Raw genomic sequence first — 25,229 nt, 5'->3', positions numbered from 1 at the left:
CTTTCCTACCATCAGGAGAGGACACATGGAGTTTGAGCACATTGTTTCAAGACTGCAGTTGTCCAGCCCAGATGTGGCCTGTGCATAGGTGAGAAAACTACTAAGACCTGTCACATAACTGGTGTGTGGATGCTAAACCATCTATTAGAGCTTGTAACAGAACATGCTTTTTGGTCACCTCCTGCAAACACTTCGTAGCTTGCTTTGAACAGGTAGAAGATGAAATCCAGCACTTTCCAAAGTTAATAGCCTGCTGAGTACTTAACAAAACTTTCCAGCATGTTGGACTAGTCTCAGAGCAAAATTACAGCGCTGAGTACAAAAACAAGGTTTGTGTGGTGACAACTTCCTAAAGAGAAAGCATCTCACCAGCCATGACAGCAAGAGACCTGCTCTCACTGATGCCAAAACCTTTGTTAATAACCATACCTGTGGTGCAGCAGATATTGACAGTAGCAGACGGTGTTGGTGCCACAAAAGCAAACATCAGACTTGAGAATTGTCTCTACTGCTTTTTGGGTCCTTAAGAAATACGAGTGCTTTAAGTGGTCTTGGTGCTTCATACTAGGCTTTTGTGCTGCTGGAGGCACTGATGGCTCGCATAGCTGTAGCTAACCTCCCCAGAAATCTCACTACAGATTGTAGATAGAAGTGCTTTGCCATTTAGCTGCTGAACTCTAAGTGTTGTGCAACATTTGTCTTTTCACTTGATGCAACTACATGCAAAAGTGGCCTCTAGATGCTCCTGCAATCCAATTAAATGTGACTATTTCACACTAAAAATTTATGGAGGGCAGGGGGTGGGGAAGAAAAAGCAATTTGAACCTGGTTTTGTATAATAAAATAGTTATTCTAATCTGGAAAACTATCTGTTGTGCAACCCTGAGCCTTTCCAAGGATGAGGGCTCGGTGAACCTGTAAATTGACTATTCCTGTGACTGGGGCTCCCAAACGCCTCTTGCCGACATCGGCAGGAGATTCCAAAGTTTCACAGGACGAGAACCGTGGCTGTCCCAGAAACACCTGCATACCACGGCCGCGCAGCCCGCGGTAGGCTCCGCGGCCGGCCGGGCAGTGCGATGGAGCGCGGCCGCAGGCGCACTGCCTCCAGGCCCTCCTCCTCCTCCCTCCCTCCCTCTATGCGCGCCGGCGGCGGCGGCGCCGCGCTCCCTCCAGCCGCGCCCGCGCAGCCCCCGCAGGTAAGCGCAGCGCGCCGGGCCGGGGGCGGAGCGGGGCGGGGGGGTCCCACCATTCTCGCCCGCGAAAAGGTGCCTGCTTCCCATTCCCCGAGCGCTCCGTGCCCACGGCGCTCTTCGCCTCCTCTCTTTGGCTGTTTCTCTCGTGTTTCCGAACCTGGTCTGGTCCCGAGGCGCGCAGTGCTGTGCCGGGCGGCGCGATCGTCGGGGTCCTCTCCGGCGAAGGGCTCCTTCGGGATGGGCTCGACTGGGTTCGAGGCGTCGGGTCAGGCTGCTATTCCTGCTGGACTAACGTCTCCGGGGCTGGCCTGGAATAAGTGATGGGCACTTGTTTGATTAAGGAACGCTAACAGGACTTACTTAGGGTTTGACCTCATATTTTTCTTTTTTCCTTCCCCCCCCCCCGCCCCCCGCCTTTCGTCACCCCTTCCACCCCGAATTCACTTTGGATTTATTTATACCAAATTAAGGCAGTGGAAAAAGTCCTAGCTAAAAAATGGTTGCCACCTCTCTCTCCTGACTTTCTCAGTCCTTCGGACGAAGAGCCTGCTCAAGTCCGATGGGAGCAGTGTCGGTGTATCCATGATGTTTACAAAGGTAAAGGACAGGCAGAAGATGAATGACAAGCACAAGGGTGTGATTTATTAGAGAAAGACCGGGAGCGGGGGAGAGCAGAAGGGGAGCCAGAGGACAAAAGCCGTTAGCAAACTGAAGTGAGAAGACTGAGGTGGAACCAGAGGGACCAAGTTTCTTCCTCTCACTTCTTTTCCTATGTTCTTTTAAAATAGCTCCACAGTGGGAACAATACCAAAATACTGCTTCCTATGGAAATATGTGCAAAGTTTTCATTATCACAATAATATTTTGGAATGTCTACATTTAATTTTCTTGGGGATATCTCTGTGAAACAAGCTCACACCTTCACAGATTTCAGTTGTCTTTGAATGTTAGAAGCTGCCTAAATCCCCTCTTCTTTTTTTTTTTTTTTTTTTTTTTTTTTCCAATCCTCATTTGCTCCAGGTTTGGGTTGGTTTTCTGTGTGTAGTTTTCTTAATTGTTTTTGTTTGCTTGTTTGGTTGGGGTTTTTTGAAGTTTCAAGGCAAAATAACTTGGGGGAGACCCTGTCAGCAACTTGTGTTCTCAAAGCGTGGGGGAATTGGGGTAGCTGCAATCTTTTTGCTGCTAAGAACTGCTGCAACTCTTATCTTTTCAAAGAAAGTTTTTGCATGCTAGTTCAGGTTTGCTGTGTTGTACCATTTGGTCTAAAATGAATCACTTTCAGGTCTGGGAGTCATGTTTCAATTTGGCGGCCAGGGCTGTGTGCCGTGCAGCCTGTTACTCTTGTGTGAGGATGGGATACACTGCAGTATAAAATAATATTTCTGGCAATTTCAGCAGCGGACTGAAGCAATACTGTGTGCACAGGCGTAAGTGAGGCTCTGCCCTGCAGCTTGCTATTACTGGCTATAGGCGTGCCGCATGTTTTCCCTTAACTGATATGGGCTCGGACTTACAAAGCAACTTGATAGGCCTGTGTTTTACTGTTGTTTTTATTAAATATTAACCACACAAAATTAAATGCTGTTTTGCTCCAGAATAGATTGATGCTGTCTCATCCTGTGCAGTTGTTCATGAATGGTGGTTGTTTCCTTTTTGTACATCAAATAACCAAGGAAATGTTGCTTAGGAGTACTGAGAAGCACTGCTGCATGATCAGTGTGCTTCTGTCTTTATCACTCCCTATTACAGATTGTAGTAGTTAGACCCTTGGCTGCTATAAACCTTGTTCTGAGAACTTAGCAGTAGTGGTGCTGGTTGAAGAGAGGAAAACATTGGCTGGTGTCTGCTTTCTCTTCCTTTGCTCTTCAAAACAAATATTGAGGGTCAAAAGGTTAAACAGCTTTTGAGATGAAACACATGGAAAATGCAAAATTAAAGTAATGCTACACTGCATACCCAGCTTTAATATGTGAATTCCACGTGTAACAGACAATCTTATCATTGTGAGCAAAAATACTTTATGGTCTTGTGGTTTTCATCAGTAGCTCTGGAAGATTGTAACTAAAATATAATTCCTTCCCTGCTTAAAAATGGGGAAAAAAAATTGTCTTTAACTGGGTTTTATAGTGTCACACAGTTAAACTGTTTGGAGAATCCAGGAGAGGTTGTTGAAGAAAGTGTTTTGCTCTGCTTTGTACTTACATGGGATTCACTTTGATATCACTGTGATGAGCCCTTAATAACACGTTAATGGAAGTTAGCTGTTTCTCAGTGGCCTATCCATATTGAGCTTGCTTTGTCTCATATTCAGAGGTTTAAATCAAAAGGCAAGTAATTCTTCTGAGCACTTATTCCTTTAGAACACCACCACTGTCTTCTCTTTGAATAACCAACAGTTTGAGCACTCTCAGAGGTGAGCTGCCTTCTCCAGATGTCAGAAGAGCTGGCTTTGAGCACCTCTAGGTGGTGACCTGCCAGCACTTACTGAGCACTGTTGCTGTGTATCTGGCTTTTTTTATCATATGGATGCAGAGGTAATTGAATGCAGCTCTTTTGCCATCAGGGCTGAGTGGGGAACTCTTCACAGGCCGTCACTTATGGTCTTGGTAATGCTCAAGGATATGAGGAAGAATTTGGGAGTGGTAACTGGTACTGTGTGGCAGTTGTCCTTTCACTGTTGTTTCCTTCACAAAATTAGAATTTGCTACATAAGTGCAATTTCCTCCCTTTCAGAAACAAAAGTGCATGTAATTTGAGGGACACTAAATTCAGCTTAAATCCATCTAAATGGGGTATTTGAAGAGCTCCTGCTACACATAATGCCAGGGGAAAAATACATACAACTCTTTCACTGAAAGAAGAATAGAGCAATCAATTCGTGATCCCTCCAGCATCTTCAGTTACTGGATTAGTTCTTTATATGTTGGGCATTTCACTGCTTCATCTTTCACAATGGGCTGTATTATTTTTTCTATCAGTTTAGTAGGGTGAAAAGAAAACCAACTTTTGAGAAAATAAAGTATGTCTTTTCTTTTTCCATCTCCTTTTCCTTAAGATTGATTTCAATTTAGGTATGGTCCTCATTTGTTGCCTTAGGAGTATTGATAATTTGAAGGGAGAACGCTGCTCTCCAGAAGCGCTTGATCGTGAGGGACTTGAGGCAGTAATGGCTTCAGCTGGCAGGGGTTATCTAGCATCTGATGTGTTTTTGACTTTTTCAGGTGTCACGAGGTGATACTGCAGAGATGTGGCACTCCTCAGCAGTGCTGCATTAGGGCTGAACTTACACACTTCTTGTTTTCCCCCATGTGTTTTTCCTCATAGCCAAAGCAGAGGCTTAAGGCTTCAACCATGGTCCATAAATGTCAATGGCAAAATCTGTTTTGTCACTGAATGACTTTGGATCAGGTGCACGGCTGATGGGTTGCTTTGACAGAAATACAGAATTATTCCCTGGGGAGAAGAAAGTTCTGTCAAGGAATGGGAGCCGATGTTCTACCTACATGTCAGGGAACCTGAATTTTGGTTTTCTTCATTTACATTTCAAGCTTAGTTTCTTTAAAGCGTGTGGAAGCATTGCCTGTGCATTCTTGCACTTCCGTTGATGTGCTGGTATATATGACAGTGAACATCTGAATGTCTGGTACCTTGGTTTGGTTTTGTTGAAAGCAGGGGAGAATTCTGAGAAGGGCCTATCTTTGTGTGCCCAGACCTCTCCTTCTCTCCTCCACTGGTGTTTCTTGACTGCCTGACACACTTTCCACACTCCCAAGCTGATTAACAGCACACCTGGCTTGCAAAATCTTGGTAATTGTTTGAGTGAAGGTTGCACTCTAGGATCAATTTTCATTTTTTAATGACTGGTGTCTCTAACTGTTGAAATACTGTTTCTATTTGTGCATCATTGAGCACCAGAAAAGAAAAGAGCCTATGTGCTGGGTTGGGTAGTATGTGTGTCCCCATCTCGCATGGCAACTCCATGACCATGGCATTTCTCTTATAAGCTCTTGACAAACAACTTTGAGGTTGTTAAGGCATTGTATTTCTCTACAGAATAACAATGGCCTAGCTTGGATTATTGCAAAGTGTCCAGAATTTCCTGATAGGCACAGCCTGGAATGGTTTGTGGACCATGTTTTTTTCAGTCCTGTCCTGATTTCCTACTGGATCTGGGTCCTTCTTGACCCGGATACTGTAGGCAGTTAGGTTACTGAATATAAAGGGGAGAGCATTGGTGCCTTTACCCCCCAAGTAAAGATGTATTTCTTCTTAAAAAGAAAGTGAATCTTCTCCCTTTGTTTCTGGCAAGCAAAAACAGCCACAGACTTGCGGGGCTGCTGTGCTTCAAGGAGTCTGGGTAAGGCATGCCTTTCCCTGCCAGCAGCACAGCCGGAGAGGGGGAGCCACATCCCTCCTCCTCCAGCCACTCCCAGGATAAATAGCCTGGACAGGGTTCTGGCTGGGGGTGTGTGCAGAGTGTTTTGCTTTCCAAGTGCCTTGAAGATTTGTGCTGGTGGACTTTGTGATGGATGGTGGCCTGGCTGCTGGGGAAACAGGAGCAAATCATTGTGCCTTACTCATTGTTTCCCACTCATAGATTGCAATGTGGTCTGCTGCTGAAGTGATAGTAGGCAGTGTGGATCAGTGGCACAAGAAATGCCTTCAGTTGCAAAAGTGGGGAAAGCTGGATCTTTTTCAGAAGGAAACATATTTTGGGACTACTGTATTGCAGTAAACTATATGTAGACTTTTGTGCCAACTTAATTACCTTTAATTTATATTTCTTTAACTTGAAAGGCACTGGAACTGCTTTTTTTTTTTTTTTTTTTTCCTTCCGTGTCATATACTCTAGACAAAATTCAGAGGTCCTCACATTTTCTTTTTAAAAATACAAAGGTGATAAATATGAGCGACCAATATTATCTTTCTAGTTTTGCTTCTGACTCTAAGAGGCAAACACCTTCTGAAGTGGATTTTTGAAACTGCTGGAAAAAATGTCTATGACTTTGATAGTCATGTATGATAATTCTCAGTTCAGTGAAGGCCTCATGTTGCCATATTACAGACCATTCTGGCTTTTCTGTAGGAATTTTCATGCCACAGTGACCTTTGGAGTAGGATGGATTTCACAGGCACTTAATGTAGTACATCTATTTCTTTGCCAGCTAGAAAATGTATTGCATATTGCAGTGCTTGCAGGAGCAAGCCTGAAAGCATTGGATTGACATCAAAGGCAAGATCTTTCTGCACAGAATGCTGGAGATTGTAAGAGGGGTAAAAATCTGGCAAAGGAAATGCATACTGTTTTTCATTGCAAGCCCCTTTCCCTCCCTCTTCCCCATCTTTTTAGGGTGGGTGTGGCTGATATGAAATGGTGCTGGTTCATTATTTATGGGAGCAGAAGTTTTCCTTAGAAGTACTTTTGCCATTTGAGGATCGTTGTTTTCACCCTGGGTGGAAAAATCTAGCTAAAGTAGTATCCATTTTTTATTAAGAAGAAGTTAGCTACAGCAATAAATGTTGGATGAGTATTGAATGTTTACAGCGTAGAGAAATTTGTATCTTCTTTGAGTAAGTGGGTGATTGTTTAATAGCAGTGAGCTGAACGTGAGCTCTAGCAAAGACTTACAGGAATACAAGCAGAGAAGAGAGATGCTGTACAGGTCACACCTGTTTTCAAAGTGGTAATACTTCAGGTTGGTGTTTGTGGGAAAGGAGAAAGACTGGTAAACTCTGAAGCTTTCATAGCTACATAGATTTCAAGTGTGGCAAGTGTTGTTTTGTCTACTGTGAAGGAGTTTTGATAAAGGGACTGTGGCTGCTGGATTTCACTAAATGTTTAGTCATTGATAGCACAGTCTGTTTTGGACCTGTTGTGGTTGTCAGATCTGCCAAACAATGTCCTGAAGCTTTGAGCTGCTGCTGGCGGCAGAGCAAGGGAACTGGGGTGGCATTGCATAGCTGCAATGTGTGAAGGACAGCATGCCTCAGCCAGCCAGGATGTGGGCATCCACAGCCAGGGTGTTTGTGCAGAAGAAAACTCAAGTTTGTTTGCTGCTCAAGTTTGAATCAGCTTTGCTGGTGTCAAGTGAGGTGGAAGGGCTGATGGAGGGGTGGAAGGCTCTGCGGATGGCACCAGTGCCACAGTCGCTGTCCCTTCAGCTCACAACACAGAACCCCAGTGGGTGGTGAGCACCCCTACCTTCCTGCTGCTTTGGATCAAGGAGAAGCAAATTGTCAGAGCTGTCAAATTGTCAGCTGGATGGCTGGTGGCAGACCTCGGGGAGGACTGCAGGTTAGTACCTCAAGCCAATGGAAGTGATAGGAAAAGGTCACCTTGTCCCTCCCTAGCTGTTGCCTTGCCCTAGGAGGGCCTGTGGCAGTCGTTATCATGGTCAGTATTTTTTTGTTTGTGTGCCTGTGTTAGGCGCTCACTGACTCTCTTGGTGGGATCTGTTTTCTTGTGGTTACTGTGTTTTTTCACAATCTATTACTGCAACAGTGGTGTCACTTCTTGGGTCCTGGAACTTTCAAGGTTTCATGGTTGTGTTACTAACCATTTTCTCAGTTACTTGTAACTGAATGTGAAGTAGCAAAGGGTGGCAGTGTGTATGTGTGCCTGATGTTCTATCTGGACACTCCTGAGCTCTTTCACTGATACTCCTGCTAACGTAAGTCACTTGTGTGCTTTTGTGCATAACTGAGTTGTTGTTTCAATGCCTTTTGTGACAGGTGTGTTTTCAGTGATTGTGTGTAGAGACTGGATCAGTAGTTTTACAAGATATGTACAGTCTTCATATGAGTTGCAGTGGAAATGGTTTCATGTAGTAGTGAACCTATAATGTAGGATGTAAAGGGGAAATTTGGCTACCTTGCCTAAAGTTGTGCTTAAAGGAGTAAACTTCGTGGCACATTTCTGTAGTTGCATGCTGACTTTGAATATATAAAAATAATTATTGAAGTAAAAGGCATTTGGGAAATTGGTAGGGGAATGTTAGATACAGAAGCATAAATTCTGACTGATAATGATAAGCTTGTCAATCCCAAAGGAGAGTAAAATGCAGCAAGGTCTATATTACTACTGTGTTGCATGTCCGTGACTATTGCACTTGGAAGGTGTCTTTAGCCCTGCTAAAGTTTTGTATGTTGTATTGGTAAATTATTAGTGCAGGAGGATAACCTGAACATTCCCTGCGTCCATCTGAGAATGTCTCCAGGAATTTCTGTCTTGTTGGGATGAGCCACCCAGCTAGTAAGAGCATGATGTCCGTCCTGTATGCCACAGTGACACTGGGATGTACTAGGAGTTATGTTTGAGCCTATGTCAACCATCCATGTAAGCATTATATTTGATTGAGGAGCAAAGCCTGAAGAATTCATTGGGAAGTGAAGAATTCATTGGGATTTTCAGCCGTTTCTATCCACGTGTCTCCCTGTTTGTTGTTACATTCCTGCAGACACAAGTCCAGTGTGTCAATAGGTCATTGCCCCTTCATTCCTGTTGCCAAGCAAATGGAATTCACAAATAATTTTCCTGAGATACTGCAGTGGGACAAACAACTTTAGGGAAATGGATGTGTGGATAGGTACCCAGCATTCAAGGAGTATCATCTTGAGTGTGACTTGTACTTGAAAGTTATAAATGCCTATCGAGTTTATTGGTCTTTCGGTCTTTCCTTTTCCTTTCTGTCCCTCCCAAAAATGTGTCATACATGGAGAGCAGTTCTGTGGAAATGATCCAGGCATCTTTGAGCTGCCCTGGGCATGGTTTCTGCACAGGGCTTTGAGAGCTGTCCCAATGCAGCTAGGAAGCATATCAGGATTATTTTGCAACTCCTAAATATTTTGATGGAACTACTGAAAACTTTACCTCAGAGCAGTGTATTTCCCTGTACAGAAACCTTGCAAACAAAAGAAGACTTTTCTGAATTAGTGTTTGCTCCCCTAGTATTTTAGCTTCTTGTTTACAGCAGTTAAGTGTCCTATTTCAAAAGCCCATGCTAGTGGGACTGGAAACTGACTAAGACTTCAGGGCATTACTATAATCAGAACAATTCTGGTATTAATGAATGGACTAAAAATGGGTCTTTAGAATTATTTGGTTTTGCAAACAGTTGATAGGAATAGCATAGGTTAATGCCTGCTTCTCCAAGAGGTACAGTGTGTTTCTGTTTCCTGCCTTGGATTGCTTGAGTTTCACATGCAAAAGAATCCTAGGAGATTCAGCCTAGAGGAAAAAAATTCAGGAGGAGATGTGCAAGCTGATGACAATCTGATGACAGGAGGGAATTACATGATTTTAGAAAACATAAATGCCTTAAAATAATATGCCTGAGCAAAGGCTTATGCCATGATCCTGCATATTCCCATTCCCAATGTCTCTTCCACAGAGTTTCTTGCCATCAGTTGCCCAGATTTTTATGACCAAGTTCTATTTGAGAGACTTGTTTACAGCTTTTTCAGTTCTATATGTTATGAATATTAGGAGGGGACCTATGTGGAGATCTTTGGTATAATTTTTGTGTGAAAACAGTTACTTCTTCCCACAGAAAACTGGCATAAAAGTGCAGGAACAGCTTTGGCAAAGAAGCCACACCCTGCTCCTTCGTTCTTCATGTGAGAAAGGAGGGGGGAGAAATACTGACTTTTCTTGGAGCACCCAAGATGAGGTGACATTTCTTAGTTGGTAGGAAACCCAAATGTGCACTCACCATACATCTGCCTTCTGCAATTGCACCAGAAGTCTTCCTGTGCTCTGTATATGCCTCTGACTGTTCCTCTTGTGGTTTGATTAACTTTCCTCCCAAGATCCTGCAAGTGTCATCTCCTGCTTGTATAAGCTGTGTCTCCACTAGAGGGGGGTGCCAGTATTGCTGTAGTGAGAAATTTTGAGGACTTGGCAAGTTATGGTGCTTTACTCTTCCTTCTCACCTGGCAGTGTTGCCTATTGGGTTAAGTGGAGTGGCCTTGGAAGAAGGCTGCTGCAAGACTGAAGGCAGCAGCTGACCAAGTAGTAGGCACTGGGTTACTCCAAAACACTGTCCGTTCTGCCAACATGCCATAGTGCATTTTTGTATAGAATTATAGAAGGATTTGGGTTGGAAGAGACCTTAAGGATCAGCTAGGTCCCAAGCCCCTGCCACAGATAGGAACACTTTCCACTAGACCAGGTTGCTCAAAGTGCTGTGCAGCATAACCTTGAACAGTTCCAGGGATTGAGGTATCCGCAGCTTCTCTGGGCAACCTGTTCCTGTGTCTCATTACTCTCACACTACATAATTTATTCCTAATATTAATTGATATATACCCTCTTTCTGGGTCAATGACCCCCTTCCTATCACTACATACACTTGTCCCTTTCCAACTTTTTTTATAAGCCCTCTTTAGGTACTGGAAGTTGCTGTAAGGCACCTTCCCAGAACCTTGACTTCTCCAGGCTGAGCAACCCCACATGTCTTCATAAGAGAGCTGCTTCAGCCCTCTGATAATTTCTATGGCCCTCTCTGTCTTTGTTCGCTCTTCCTTTTGTTCGGAGATCCAGAGCCGGATGCAGCAGTCCAGGTGGGATCTCCTGAGAGGGGAGTATAAGGTTGGCTGACCTAAGAGAGGCCACTCAGTAGTGGGAGGCTGAAAATCAGACACAGCATGTCTAAGTGAGCTGTGTCAGGGATGAGAGTAGCTGTGCATGGGCCTCAAGCTTTGGTGTCATAGACGCAGCTGGTGTGTGCAATTGTGGGATGCCTAAAAAGTCTGGTTTGTGGGTGGATTTCAGTACGTTCTCCTTTAGTGGCCTGGATCCCTTGAACTTCTTAGTTTATTTGTGTGGTCACAAAAAAAGTCTTAGTGGTTCCCAAGTAATGCTTTATGGCTTATGCTTTTGTTACAAAACTGTCTGAAGGAGGCTTTGAAGTGTGTATGTGTTTAAAGTTTGTACCCATGCTAATGTGCACCAAGTTCCAATGGAAGAGCTGGAGGCAAACTACTAGTTAGTTCTTATTTTCTTTTTTCTTTAAGAATAATTCATTGATATCCAGTTGTGCTTTTGTCCAGTAGAATTGAGGCTTTGTCTTGCTTACTCTTTAAAAGAGCTGCAAAATTAGTTTATCTAAAAAATGGTGAGACAGACTAGATAGTGCTTGGACACTAACCTTTCTGTCATCATACATGTTAGAGGATAGGATTTTGTTTTGTTCTGCTTTTACATCAACTCCATTCTGCCTCCTGGCTTTCTGTTTTCACTTGAATTTGTGGCATCTCCCAAATATTCTGATTGAATACTTGTTGTTTCTGTTGGGCATTATATATATTGAGGACCTAGTCAGAGAAGCTGAATAATCACTGAAGTATGGTGTGAATTTACAACAGCCTACTTAATTCATGTGACCTCTTGCATGCACTAAGAGCCTGTCTGCTAAACACAACTCAGAGTTAATCCAAGTCTATTCTTAAAGTGAATTAGTCAAGCTGTGAGCTAATCCTCTGTATTTACCTGCTTGTTCAGATAGCCAGCAGCCTAAGTTGCTTTACAATTCACTTGATAATTGAAAGGGGAAGGATCAGAGGGAAAGGTGATGAAGTCTTGGTGTTTTCTTCATATTTCTCCTTTCAGGGCATATTTCAGTTGTGCTTTGCATTTACAAATCTTGAATTCATAGAATGATCAGCATAAGCTACCCAAGGCCAAAACCCAGTACTCTGCTGCAGTTCTCTACTAAGCATCCCTGACAGTCTGCTGCTGCTCCCAGGGTATTTTGCAAAGTGTGTTACTTCTTGATCATCCGTAAAAACTATTCCACAAAAAGTCCAACCAGTTGCGTTGGCATACTGTAGACAGCAGGGAACATGATGCAGACTGTTGAGTGCTAGGAAGCCCTGTCGACCTCTGCCAAGAAATTAGTAACAAGCCCAAATTTTACAGCAGGGATTCACAAATTCTGGGTGAATTGTTCTGAGCACACCCGATACTTGCATGATGGGCAAGAAGTAATTCCCTTTCATTTGTCAACATCAGGATTTTTGTTGTCTTGAGCTAGTGGGTTTGCTCCCCCTCCATTTTAACAAGATCAAAGGTAAGATCTTATTTCTGGGTCACTGCTGTCCATCAGATAAGTTTGTTTGTGGCCTTGGGAAAGAGCAGTGACATGAGAATAGGGAATTAAATCCTGTCATTAAGGTAATTCTTTCTTATTGTTAATTCTAAGTTCTTTCAAACTTCATTCAGGTTAACTTTGCGAAATACAGCCTAGCAGAAAGTGTTTGGAGAACAGTCAGTTGAACCAATGCAGATGTTGCATAAATACTTCTGAAGGAGCATGACTGTTATTTCTGGTTTGAGGGGTTGATAAATAGTTCCTGTGTCTGCATTGGTGGTGGCCTGAACCATGTTAATCTATTGCCTTACAGTCTTCAATGTATAACAATACATTGTATTGTGAGTGGAGGGAATAATTGGCAAATTTCTATTTCAGATAAACTAAATTAAACTCCTGTTTTTGTATCATTGGTCATGGCACATGTAGATCTATATTGAGGTGGTGCCTTTGTAATTTGGGATTTCGGTTTTGGCATGCTTAATTGTGAACTTCCTTGGCTTCAGCATTTCCAGATTATTGTATTTTGTGGTGGTTTATTCTGCCTGAAGATTGAACATCTGTTTTGTGGATGTGGGGTAAAAAGGAAGTATTCATTTTAAGGCTGGCCCCCCTCAAAGCTGCTTGAGAATTCTGACATTTTGTTATCATCCAGATGGGGTTTTTTATCTAGCAAAAGGATATTTGCCTGAATGTTTAAATACAAACTTGTTCCAGAAGAGTGCCAGCCTACTACTACTTTTCTGAGTTTAAAACAAAACGTGGAGTTTACAAATGGAGTCTCTGTTGCTGATCCACGGAAGTGTTGAATTTGTTACTTCTTCTTGGAAACAAATATTAAAATTCTTTTTGTAAGTTGTTTAGAAGATTAAGTTCCTGTGCTTTTTCTGCTGAGGAGTGTTAGTTTGCAGTAAAACATCCTGATTTCTGATATAGCCAGAATCATAATCATATAATGGCTTGGAAGGGACCTTAAAGATGATCTAGTTCCACACGCCCTGCCATGGACAGGGGCACTTTCCCTAGACCAGGTTGCTCAAAGCCCCATCCAACCTGACCATAAACACTTCCAGAGATGGAGCATCCACAGCTTCTATGTGCAGCTTGTGCCAGTGTCTTACCATCCTCACAGTAAAGGATTTCTTTCTAATATAATCCAAATCTACTCTCTTTCAGTTTGAATCCATTCCCCCTCATCCTCTCTCCACATGCTCTTGTAAAAAGTCCCTCTATCTTTCTTGAAGACTCCCTTCAGGTCTTGGTAGACTGCAATTAGATCACCCTGCAGCCTTCTCTTTTTCCAGCTGAACAATCCAAATTCCCTCAGCCATTTCCTATAGGAGAGGTGCTCCATCCCTCTCAACATCTCCTCAGGTCCATGTCCTTCCTGTGCTGGGACCCCAGAGCTGGATGCAGGGTTCCAGGTGGAGCAGAATCCCCTCCCTCCCTGCTGCCCACGCTGCTTTGGATGCAGCCCAGGACATGTTTGGCTTTCTGGGCTGTGAGTGCTCATGGCCAGGTCATGTCCAGCCTCTCATCCACCAGCATCCCCCAGTCCTTCTCACAGGGCTGCTCTCCATCCCTTCATCCCCCAGCCTGTGCTGGTACTGGGAGTGTCCTGACCCAGGTGCAGCACCTTGTTCCTGGTCTTGTTAAACCTCATGAGATTTCCATGGTCCCACTTCTCAAACTTTTCTGGGTCCCTCTGGATGGTATCTATCTGCAAATTTGCTGAGGGTGCACTCTATCCCTGCAGCTATGTCATTAATAAAGTTGATACAAAAGCCTTTGCCCACTGTTATCTTCTTTAATTATATTAATTAATAATCAAAATAATAATGAGAATGTATTTGAAGCTAAATTATATCCACTACCCTTGCAATTCCAGTGTTCAGAATAATTTCAATGAGCAGCTCCTTGCTCTTTTCCTGTCTCTCTTTTTTTTTTTTTTTTTTTATTCTTTTTAGTAACAGAAGAGGACAAAAGCACACACCATACTTTCTTTTATATACACATGTGCACACAGTGCTGGCAACAGTTAATAATGTATCTTAAATTATGAGCTATCTATGGTTACTTTGAACTTTTCTGCCTCTTCATTAGCTAGTTCAAATTTCATGTCTGTCAGTAGAAATAAACAATTTCAAAAGAGTTTCAGAAACTGTTTTGAAATTACTTGTTTTAGGAGTATTTGGTACTATAGATGTCAGTATGATGAAAGTGTATATTTTGAAAATACAGTCACATGACAGCAGCTTCATTGTCATTGTGCAATGAGACACCATCCATATTGTAGTGACTTGTTTTCGTAAGCCTGAGCAGACTGGCATTATTCTCCTGGAGCTGGTGTCTAGCTGTATTTTTCATCTTTATTTTCTTGTGATTCTGGAAGTTTAAAGCAGTGAGATAATGTTGAAATCATATGATTGCATGAATTATTATTCTAGTTCTTTAAGTCACTTTTACTTGAAATGCAAAAATTAAAAATTCACTTTCAGGGATATCTTCCTGTTCCAGTATTTACCAGTTAAAAAAAAAAAAAAAAAAAAAACAAAAACAAAAAAAAAAAAAAAAAAAAAAAAAAACATTGTGGAGCTGCTGCTGCAGTTGTTTCTTGAAGATGGTGCTGTGGCTGATGTTTTAAAGCAATTTTTGTGTGTCTGTGTGTTTGTTGTGATTATTTTTACACTGACCTGTTCATTGTGTTGAAGAAGCTCCTAATGCTTCCCAAGAGACATGCATCTACCAGCCAGCATCCCTTGCATTAAGGCAGATGCTCGCTCTTTTCCCCCAGAGGATGGGAAGAGGTTCTCCAGCTTTAATGAGTGGCAAAGTAACAATAATCTCTAAGCAATTCCTAACAAGCATACACTTATGGAAGTCATTAGGAGAAACTAGATAATGACTGAAATAATTCTAAAGGTGCTGGATAGTAATGGGGAGGCAGACTGATGTGTTGGCCTTAAAGGGCAAACTGCAGGAAAATGGGAAAACTGAGGAAGCCATACAGAACTTTTTTTGAGTTTTCAGACAAAGTTCCGCTTTTCAGAGAAGTACAGGCTTCAAGAGAAGATGAGATATCATTCTGGGTTCAGAAAACAGCAACAAAATGCTCCCCAAGAGATGGGTGTGGAATAGATACAATATGGAAATAATGAGGAAAGGAGGTTTAGCAAGTGAGAGAATTGCACAGGATGGTGCAAACTGACCTAGGTCAGGGAAGTACGGAAAGGATTCTGGAAAAGGACAACTACATAAAATAAGTGAAAGTCTTGTCTGCCTGCAAATGAGATTAATTGCCTCACTCTGTAGCAGAGGAAAAGGTATTCTGTGTTTAGCAAGGAAAAGGAGTATGATTCAGTTTTTGAGAGCACAGTCATGACAGTACTAGCAAAAAAAAAGTTAAGATGTTAATAGAAAATTAGGAGTGTGTCTCTTTTATTTTGGTAAATTTCTCTTCATCATTATGCAGAGAAACTTGGTGGATTAGCCTGCTCCTGATGTGACTCCAGTTTGTATCATAACTGACATGACTCAGGGTGACTGTGTTCATGACTATACATATTACAATGCCATATCCTATGGGTTTGTCCTTTCAAAGTATGCTTTCTGTCACTTAATAAAATATGGCATTTTCCTTTCCTTCCAAAAAGCCCAAAATAACAAAATACACAACTCCAAGACAAAAAACAATTTCTGAAAGAATAACAGCTTGTAATTTTGGGAATAATCTACTCACTTAAGATCATCTGGAGGTCCTTTCTGGAGCGGGACCTCAGAGCACATAAAGGAGAATGGTAGACATGTGTAGTTTAATTACAGACTCTTGAGCTGTCTGCCCTTTGGTGGAACCCCTGTCGTGACTCTGGTCAGTCTCATTTTGTCATCTTCAGAAGGGGTATGAAGCAAATTAGAGTGGCATATGGAAAAGATTACCCTGCAGAGTAAAGGCTTGAGGATGTTGTACTATCTACTGGTTTATTTGGCTATTTTCATAGAAAATCTGTGAAGAGAGGTTTCTGTCCTTTTATACATTCAGATTGCTCTTCTGCTTTCATTTGGGGATGTGGGCAGGCTCTCTAACCTTGCCCTGGTGGGGTCACTGTGAAAGTATCTTTGCTGAACCATGTTCTTTGTGACAGAAGATGATTTCTCTGAGGGAGTACTATTTTATTGTTGCAAATTAATTCAGTGTGTGATAAATTATTAAGGTGACAGATCATATCCCTAATTTTACAGTGGGGAAAGAGGACAGTTTCACACCACACTCCCTCTGCAGGGTTCGTGAAACTATTTAGCTTGGTTAAGGAGGCTCTGCCTGGGGCATCTTTGCTGAACTTGCAAGCTCTATTCTGTCATGGGAAGCCTCTAGGAGCAATCTTGTAGTACTTGTATTATTGAGGCCAGAACAATGATCTTCCCCAGATTAGCCACAGAGTTTCTATTCAAAAAGGTTTGAATGACGTAATTATTTTTTTCTTGTTTGAAGCACAGACTGCACTGTGAATGCAAATGGATTAGATTTGAGATCCTCTGTGGAACCTTGTGTTGTGGAAGAGTCCTGCTGAATCTAAGGGCAGTTTTTAAAATTTGTCTAGAAATAAATTTCTAGCCTCAAATCACTACTGAATTCTTAATCTTTTTTCCTTACCTAAGAAAGGCTAAGAGCTGTATTTTGAAAGTAAAGACTGAAGTAATGGAAACTGGAAATCTCTTTTAGCCCCAGGATGTTGCAAACATCCCTGCAGCAGCTTTTAAAAAGTCTAAAAGTCTTTGAGGTGTACAGGTGTGATTTGGTGGAAGGCAGAAGGGAATATTGGAAACAAGAGTTTCTTTTCTTTTCTTTTATTCTGGTTAGTAATACACTTTGGACTTCTGCATTTTAGTTTGAACTTTAAGTGAGCTCTCATGTTTGTTTTGGTTTCAGGTTTTTTGTCGGATGCTTTTCAGCTACGTGGGCATCTTGAAGTTAAATTTTCCAAGGTGTTGTCTGTTATTTTGTTTTGATTTGCTTAAATAAAAGCTGAGTGCTCTGGCCAGCTGATACTGTTTCAGTTAAGCAATCTGAAAGCTGATAGAGAGCTAAACATGCTGCTGTCCTGCTTTTAATGCTGTTCATGGCTAAAGAGGTGGTTGCAATTAGTATTAAGCTTAATGCCTGCTTTGGCTGACAAATTGCAATCAAAGCAGTCATCATACCAATACTAAAGTAGATGTATTACTTACATGGAACCATAGCATAGCATGGAACCATAATAAAATCCCTGACTCTTTGTGACTTCCAAGATATTGTTTAGGACACTGTCATCCTGAAGGGGCAGCAGTGGTGTAGGCATTACCTGTTTTGACATGTTCAGTGATTAGGTTTGATCTGTAATTGGGAGAGTTTTTTGTCCTGTTTTTCTGGTTGTCAAAGTCCTGAGTGCTCAGATTGATGAAAATAAAGAAAAAAAATCCTACAAAAACACACACTTGTACATTAAAAAAAAAAAAAAACAGAAAAACAAGAAAAAACCAAAACAAAACATAAAAAACCCACTCACCACCTTTTTTTTTTTTTTTTTTTTTTTTTTTTTTTTTGGTGACAGTGAAACATTTAAAACACTACATTATTCTTGTTGCGAGTCTCCTTCCCTGTCCTCCCCTCCTTTCTAAGCCTTAATGATATTTTGTTTAGCCACTTTCTGTGTTGTGTATTTATTGTGTCAGGTTGCAAAATTATAATTTTTAATAATTGCTCTGGGTATGTTTATGCTCAAACAGTGCAATGCTTCATCAACAGCAGGAGTTCTGTGAGCAGAGGCGGCCTGGATAGAAATTGATGCTGTAGGAATCACACTGTCAGACTGTGAGAGAAAATTCTGATCTCTTAAACAATATCTGCAAGGAATTTACATTAAATGTCAACGTGAATTAACTATTGACAACTGCGAAGAAATTAGTAGGTTCCTAGGGGATTCCTCCACAGAGACAGGGATTTGATGGAAAAATGTTTCTAGATGTAAATTGATTTCGAGTTGTGGTTTGGGTAAATATATGCACTGTGTTTTGGGGATGAAGTATTGTTTATATAAGCATCTGTTATTCTATGTAGGTATTGCCTGTCTTTGGTGCATATATAAGAGCTTTTGCCCCTATATAGCATGCTAATCCAACAGCAGCATGAAAAATTCACCTAGTTTCCTGTGAGTATCTCAGTTTCTTCTGCAGAAGTGAACGAATAAGCTCAGTTTTGTTGTACCTTCAGTCTGTCTTTGATCTTTAGTCTTAAACTTTAACATCTGGCCAATTTCTTAGGGCTTATTGTAACTTTTGTTAATTTTGTAACTTTTTGTAACTAATACCAAAAGTATTAGTTGCAAAAAATATTTTGATAACAGAAAATGACAGAATCAGGTATGTTTTACTATGGGTTTTGGTTTTGTTTTTATTTCAGTGTTTGCAAGGTAGAGATTTCCTATTGTTGTATCTAAACCTTTTCATATGTTAGCAAATTCCATTCTATTTTTTCTAGACAATGAAGTTAGACTCAAGAAATGTCTGGCTTTACTGGCAGGGACTGTTTCCAGGGGGGCTTATGGTGCAGCCAGCACAGGAAACACGGTGAGCTTGTCCCTTATTTTTGGCACTCCCCTTCCAGACTTCCACAACCCCTCAGCAATACTTCACAAGTATGTTTTCACAGTGAATTTATTCATTCTTATGAAGCGCTTCCAAATGGGTGAGAAGATATAGCTCTGTAGTTTTTTTAAGCAGTCTGGCCAGTGATTAGAAACAGCAGACAGGAAGGCTTTGGGGGTGGACATATTTGTAGAACTGGTCTTCACTAGGACAGTGGAGGTGTTGAATGTGCTGTAAGAAAAGATGTAACTTGTGCATTTTGTTGGTAGTTGTACCAGTTTGACAGCGAACCATTGAGAGATTCCAAGTCAGAGCTACAATTTAATAGGAAAATTGAAATAAAGGCAGAAAACACTGGCCTAAACTGACAGAGTCAGAATACAACCTGACACCCTGTTGGTCAGGGTGGTGATAGCAGTCCAGTTAAATGGTGGATGTGGTTCTGTTGAAGTGGTGATCCTGTAGTAAAGTCTGGTCCTGCTCCAGTGGTGGTTGTGGAGCTCTTGATCTCTGGGAATCCAGTGGTAGATTCTCTGGGGTTTCATGCCTCAGATTATGTCCAGGAAGGAATGCTTGGTTCCTCCCTGTGGGCAGAGCATCTCACAATGGAATGATGTAATTTTAGGAGTCATGCAGTGAGACCTTGATGGTCCATTAGCAGAAGATATCCCTCAAAGAGAGCTATCAGGGATGAGTCATGAAAGAGATAAAGAGCACTGCCCCACCTGGTTTTTACAGCATATGAAAATGGTGGTAGAATATGTACTTTTGGTTGCATCTTACATTGTAACCTAAGACAGTAGTTGGTCAGAAGGCGTACTGATTAGTGCTGTCACCACTATCGAACATGTTTAATCAATGCCATATACTAGATCTATTTCTGTACTTATTGCCATGGTAATAGATAGTGGATGTGATGGCTTTCTTTATCTTGCCTTCTGGAGAGGGGTGTCGGGTAATAGAGCCAGGCTGATACCAACCAATGTGCAGAATTTGTGCTGTAAAATATGTGTATTCAAACACACCCTATCAGCAAAGTTTGACTGGGACCGTTAACTTTGTGCTAGCTACCAAACTGTTAGTGCATCTGCTGAGGCAAGAGAAAAGGTAGTCTCTGCTCAGACATCAGAAATTTGATGGGGAGACGGGAGTCTCATTAAATGGAAAAAAAATTGCTCACTGTTGTTCATAAGAACTTGTCATGGATTGACTCTGGCACAGTGCCAGTGCCCCCATGAAAGGTGTATTTCCCAAAATGGTTACTGTGAGATGTGACCCGGGAACAGAACAAAGCAGGCTTTAACTTGGGGATGGAGGAAAAAAACAACACTTTATTAATCTACATAGACACAAAAAGGAAGGGGAAAAAAACTACACACACAACAATCCAGAACAGAACACTTTCAGAACACTCCTCCTCCTCCTCCCAGTCCTCTAATATTCAAATCCCCTCTAACACATCAATTCTCACTCCAATACCCTCCTTTCACACAAACAGTGAATCCAGAGGTGCCAATCCAAAATCTGGCCACTGATTGGTTTGACCATAACTTTTCCAAAACCTCACTTCCGGGTCAAACCACGACAGAACTTTAGGACAAGTGTACAACAATGGGCTGCACCATCTGTCTGGAAATCTCCTTTTATTCTTTTCTGCTTATTTTGCCCAATACTGAATCACAGCTATTACCTTCTTGAAGCTCTTTTAAGTACTGAACAGAGTGCAGGGGGCTATCCTCAGTTGCAGATACAAAACCCTGTGGAACAGAGAGAGGGCACAATTGGGAGGAAATTGTAAAGATCGTAACAACTTCCACTGAGGAATACACTACATGCAGGGTAGCTCAGCTTGCAACCTGCACATACTGAGCTACCTGCATTAAATATAGTCCTCAAAACAACTTAAATTAGTTTGGCTTGTCCTTATGCTTTGATGGTATCATGGCTTTTGGTGAAGTAAGCTTAAGGGATCTGCCCAGGAAATTCAGTTTTTAGGAGTAAAATGACAAGATGGACGTTGTCAGTTTCCAGTGGACAAAATCAGCTATGCTGATTAAATAGCAGCTATGTCCCCACTAGGCAGCAAGAAGGAAGCACAAACTTTCTTAGTCATTTCATTTTTTTTGAGGATCCATATTCTAGACTAGAGTCAGATTGTAAGCCCTCTCTATCAGGTGACGTAGAAAAATTTTTTGACAATTTTTTGGACAAACTAAACAATTGATTGTTCATGCAGTAGCCCTTGGGCCAGTCAGGATGAGACAGGATGTAAAAAGTGTGTGCTACACTGCAGCCAGGGAGAATGGACCTTCCTGGAATCTCTCACAAGAAGTACCTGGAGAGACTCAAGGACAACCCATGGGGTTCTGAAGTCAGTGATACAAAGGATCCAAGGCATCTTACACCCTGGCTGAAAAAGCATATCTGCTTTTGAAGCTCATGAAGGAGATCATGTGCTTCAGAAGTGATTGGCGCCAAAGTATAGCTCCTCCTGGCACCCTGGCTGCCCAGTACTGGGCTGGATATTCAAAGGGAAAGTCCCTTCCAGACCTCATGCCACTGATGCCATGTGGAATAAGTTGGTTGCGCTTGATCATACAGCAAGATCAAATAGGAAATCCAAATCACCAGAAGTAATCATGGACTGGTACAAAAACAAAAATTTCAGATTATCATCAGAAGCGGAGGAGGAGATGAGAAGATAGTGGTGATGTGCTGAGGAGACCTTACCATATTATCAGCTACCTGAAGATGGGAGGCTATATTCTCTCTTTATTGACAATTTGTGCCATATCTTATGGATATGTCAAAAATGAAATCTGCTCTGTGGAGTCCTGTATGGCAAGCTGTGAAGCTGTTGATGGAAAAGCTGGATCAAGTCAAGTTGCAGAGCTTGAAGGTGTCCAGCTGGCTTTGGATATCACTGAATGAGAGAAGTGGCCAGTGCTCAGTCTCTGCACTGACTCATGGATGGTGGCAAATGCTCTGTGGGGACAGCTGGAAGGATGGAAGAAAGACAGCTGGCAGCACAGAGGGAAACACATCTAGGCTTCTGAATTGTGGTAAGACACCTCTGTCTGGGTAGAGGAGTTGCTGTAAAAGTGTGTGCTGTAGATTCATGCACCCAAGAGTCAGGCTTGTGAAGAACTTGCAATAGCAGACAATTGGATGAACTGCCAAGATTGAAGTGTCTCAGGTGGATCTGGATTGGCAACAAGAATTACTTCTGGCTCAGTGGGCCCATAATACTTCTGATCATCAGAGAAGAGATGCAGCACACAGTTGAGCTTGTGATCTAGGGGTGGATCTAACCATGGCAGTATCTCCCAAGTTATCCATGACTGTGAGACATGCTGAGATCAAGCAGGCCACGAGGTATGGTATGGTGGGCGGTAGTACAAGTACAGGGAGGCCTGGCAGATTGACTACATCACACTGCCCCAGACAAGCCAAGGCAAGCACTATGTGCTGGCCATGGTGGAAGCCACCACTGTATGGCTGGAGGCCTACCCTGTGCCTCACACTACTGCCCAGAACACCATCCTGGGCCTGGAAAAGCAAGTCCTTTGGAGTTATGGTACCCCCCAGAGAACTAAGTCTGACAACAGGAGTAATTTCAAAATTAGACACCTGGCACAGAGAGCATGGGATTGAGTAGGTTTATCATAGTCCCTCCCTATCATGCACCAGTCTCTGTGAAAATTGAGCAGTGCAATGGACTGCCAAAAACCACATTGAAAGCAACGGGTAGTGGGACCTTCAAACATTGGCATCTACATTTAGCAAAGGCCACCTGTTTAGTTAACACTAGAGACTCTTGTACTAGAGGCTCTACTATTTGAGCTGGCCCTGCCCAATACAAACCTTCACGTACTGTGGAAGGGGATAAAGTTGCTGTGGTGGATATGAGAAATGTGTAAGGGAAGACAATTTGGACTAGTGCTTCCTCAAGAAAAGGCAAACCCATCCATGGGATTGTTTTTGTTCAAGGACTGAGTGCACTTGGATAATGCAGAGGGGTGGGGAACAATGGTGTCTACCTCAAAAGGATTTGCTTTTTGGGTGAGAAGAGTCTGTAATGTTGGTTGCTGAATGACGCCACTATATGCCATAACTACCAAGGACAATGAGTATGGATGCTCCAGATACATTAGTTGTGAGCTCCTCATAGAGCCCACAGTCATGGACTAAATGAACACAACAGACATCTTGGAGGGACAGCCACTGACTGTGGAAATGATACCTGTGTTTGTGTGTATCTGTATACGTATGTGTGTAAAGTTGGAAGGTGTAGGATTGGGGCATGATGTAGATGGCATAGCCTAAGGGGTGGATAGTGCTTGTTTTTTTGGCCAGGACAGAATTAATTTTCTCACAGTAGCCGCGAGGGGTCAGATTCTGGAGCCCTGTGGGCGTGCCTAGGTGGTTGTTCTATGCCCCAAAGGTCACTACAGAGGGCTGGAAGTAAGGGAATTTTGCTTCCATGAAACAGGAGGGGCTTGCAGTCAGGAGGAAAAACATGGGTATAAAGGGTCTGTGTATGGTTCATCATCTTAGGGGCAGCATGCTACCGGGTTCGTCTTTGAGCACTCCTGCATGTAAATCACCTTCTGTATGTATACTTATGTTATTAATATTGTTGCTGTTACTGTTTGTATTCTTATCTCATTGCTGTTTCCAGTAAATTGGTCTTATCTCAACTTGAGACAGCAGAAAAACACCTGTTGTGCTACCTATCAATTCAACAAGTAGTAAAATGAAATGCTAGGCAGGACAAGTCATTGCTGTTGCTCTTCCCTGGATGGCATTAGTTTTCCTTTGTGACTGGTAAGGCTGCCATGGTGGAGTGATGCATTTATTTGTGAGTTGAATGAATTAATTGCAAGCAGAATTGTTCAGTGAAGGCTGCCAGAGACAAGTGATGCCAAATGAATACTTTCAGATGGAAAAAATTCAGATGCGACATCCGGAAGTGTGACATTTGTGTGAGATCTTTTTCTTACTTTCTCACCTTTTTTACATGGTGTTCAAATGCTTTATTTTCTTTGATGAGTTTACAGGACCTATTCATCTGGGATCAATTAGTACTTTACACTATGAGCTGAACAGACTTCAGATTTTTTTTTCTTAGTTTTTCACTTTTTTTTTCTTTATGATGCTTGGTAGTAAAAATGTTTGTTTTCTCGCCTTTTTGTTTGACAGAATTTTAAGCATACCTTTGGTTTTGGTTCAGGCAGTATTCTCTAAAGTCAGCTTTAACTGTAATTTTTTTCCCCATCTTCATTATCCAAAAGTGGCAGTATTTCAGAATTAAGAAAAAAAGATTTTAAAATAAACTAACAATGACTGTTGTAAAGTAGGTGCACTGAAACTGCTGCTTTTAAGCATGCCATGAGAAGAACAGAAAAAATGTCTTCTGAGATCATATTTAAGTTACAGTTGCAACAGCTCACAAGACATTGATGAGATATGTTGGTTGAGGATTTCAGGCTGTTGATGGAGCTTTACTGAAAATGACTGTCAAGTTGCAGAAGCTTCCCTAAGTCAGAATTCCAAGCTGATGCTATAGATTTCCCTCATCTGTCCATAGAAAAATTAGTTCAACTCTCATTTTTTAAAGAAAACAGGAAACCTGAAGGCTGTGTTTGTTCTTTTACTTTGTGAAGACTATCTTGGAGAGATGCTGCAGCTCCATTTTCTGCCCTCCCCATGAGTATAGGAGAAGAAATTTGGAGTACGGAGTGGAAAGAATGAAAGGTTACTAGCCAGAACTGAGTAGGAAAGAATAGGGGTCACTGGAAAGCTATATAAAAATGGAAAAAGTGATCCTAGAGCTTGGAAGATGAGACTGCTACATGTGACGTAAGGCATGTAGGGATGTGTTGAAATGTGAAGCAGGCATTTCAAGATTATGCTTTTTAAGAAGGAGGAATAATTTCCATGGTGGCGTGCAAAGGCTGAGTTTAAATTAACAAGACCAAAAACAAAGACATAACTGAATCAGAAAAGCATGTGGAGCATAACTTTCCTACAGCACTTATCTGTTCTTTCTTGGCTTGCTAAGTGTTGCCTTTGAAAAAATGAACTTATAGCCAGGAAAGTTACTGGCATTGTCTGTGTAACTATAGCATGTCCTCAGTTTGAAAAATGCCACAGAAGCTTGGAGTAATTTTTGATATGTTTATTGGATGTTGATTACACTTTGCATGAGTAGATTTCTGCCATGACTTGCAGAATAGGAAGTGACAGATGAAGACAGCAATATGTGTCTCTCCAAAATCCTTTCTGTGGTGACTAATTTGTGGGTTGTGTTGTACATGTC

General features: G+C 41.9%; 1 protein-coding gene across 1 annotated transcript in view; it reads left to right on the top strand.

Moving 5' to 3' along the window:
- Positions 1 to 1,146: 1,146 nt before the first annotated feature.
- Positions 1,147 to 25,229, top strand: part of LPAR1 (lysophosphatidic acid receptor 1) — a 68,772-nt gene continuing 44,689 nt past the window's right edge. The window contains exon 1 of the mRNA XM_041486349.1: positions 1,147 to 1,199. The gene's annotated coding sequence lies outside the window, so the exon portion shown is untranslated. The remainder of the gene's footprint in view (positions 1,200 to 25,229) is intronic.

This window comes from Pyrgilauda ruficollis, unplaced genomic scaffold (genome assembly GCF_017590135.1).
Source record: "Pyrgilauda ruficollis isolate IOZ18807 unplaced genomic scaffold, ASM1759013v1 scaffold75, whole genome shotgun sequence".
NCBI classification, from domain to species: Eukaryota; Metazoa; Chordata; class Aves; order Passeriformes; family Passeridae; genus Pyrgilauda; species Pyrgilauda ruficollis.
The sequence above is the reverse complement of the archived record's forward strand: the minus strand, read 5'-3'. Positions and strand labels throughout refer to the sequence as shown.